The sequence below is a fragment of the Aplysia californica genome, unplaced genomic scaffold (assembly GCF_000002075.1).
Source record: "Aplysia californica isolate F4 #8 unplaced genomic scaffold, AplCal3.0 scaffold00442, whole genome shotgun sequence".
NCBI lineage: Eukaryota > Metazoa > Mollusca > Gastropoda > Aplysiida > Aplysiidae > Aplysia > Aplysia californica.
Window position 1 is genome coordinate 256,991 of NW_004797712.1, and position 1,467 is coordinate 258,457.

General features: G+C 42.5%; 1 protein-coding gene across 3 annotated transcripts in view; it reads left to right on the plus strand.

Moving 5' to 3' along the window:
* The window catches only part of LOC101856525 (5-aminolevulinate synthase, erythroid-specific, mitochondrial), a 73,164-nt gene that overhangs the window by 32,568 nt on the left and 39,129 nt on the right, over positions 1-1,467 (plus strand). The gene's annotated exons all lie outside the window — the stretch shown is intronic.

The following is a 1,467-nucleotide window of genomic DNA, read 5'->3' on the forward strand; positions in this document are numbered from 1 at the left end:
CCCCCCGGGCAATAAATGACCATTATTGTGTCGATGTGCTTCACTTTACTCAAGCAAACAGAACTTGTTTCTGTCTATCTGTCTTGCTGCTTTTCCCCTGCATAAAGTGACTGTTACCGTGTCGGTGTGTTTCTCTTAACTTAAACAAAACAGTTGATGTACTCCCTTATTACGTCCGTAACCGAGCGGAAGGACGCGTTTGGCCAAGCCACATGACGGAAGGCATTGACGCTCTGACGTCAACAAGGCTCGTTCGTCCTCGCTATCACTATCAGTCACAGCTACTACATGTACTGTACTACTACTACATCGTACTATATCTACACAAAACACCGTGTTTTCTAATCTTTGCCTGCGTCCCATGACGCAGCTCAAGGGTGAATCCGCGCTGCGGGTGGTTGGCGGGTGCTCTGGAGTGGTTTGCTCCTTCTTTCCTATCAAACATTATTTATCTTTTTCCTTCTTTTTTGTGTTAATTACTCTCTTGTAACACTTCTAATCTTCGGCACATTTTATGACCGTGTTGTGTTGCAAGTGCCGTAAAACTTACTACAACTAAAACTTGAATCCGCGCACTTCCCTTGTTTTTAAAACTCCCAAACCGAAAACAAATATAGTAATCAACATCATCAGGTGGGTGGTTTGAGGGCGTAACCGTGGTAGATTCTACTTCTTTACTTTCCTTTATTTGTTCCTGTCTTACCTTTTCCCAATTTTAAATGGTTGTTGCTGTGTCGATGTGCCTCTTGTTACTCTAACAGCATCATCATCATCATCATCATCATCATCATCATCATCATCATCATCATCATCATCTTCAAGTGGGTGGTTTGAGGGCGTCACTGGTCGGTCCTACTTCTTTACTTTCCTTCTGTCGTTTCTGTCTGTCCGTCTGTCTCACCTTTTTCCAACACTTAATGGTAGTAACTGTGTCGATGTGCTTCTCTTTTCTCAAACAACATTCGTCAACTCCAAGAAAGTGCGTCGGTGCACAACCACTCACTTTTGATAATACTGTTATTGGTTAATTGTTATGATTATTATTTTTTTGCTTTTGTGTCAGTCTTTTCATTTTGCCACTCTCTTTGTCTCTGTGTACATGTCTACTTGTCTGCGTTTAATATGTCTAACGAAGGTCCTTGTTTATATTTCTTTATTACTCTTAGTCTTCCTTTCTCTTTGGGCACTTTGGCACGTGAACACATGAACATGAATGATTACATGATACACACTAACAAACCACACGCGGGCTCATAGACGAAGAACACACGCACACACGCACAGACAAAGGCACATACACAAACTAACACACACACACACACTAACGAACAAACAAACACGCACAAACACACTGTTAGTAAGCACACCAAGGAGGAAGAAGTGGATGTCCAAAAATAGACGGACACACCTTCCCTGGCTTGACACATGACACGTATTCCCCCCGGGTCCGGTGTACTGTAAAACTGA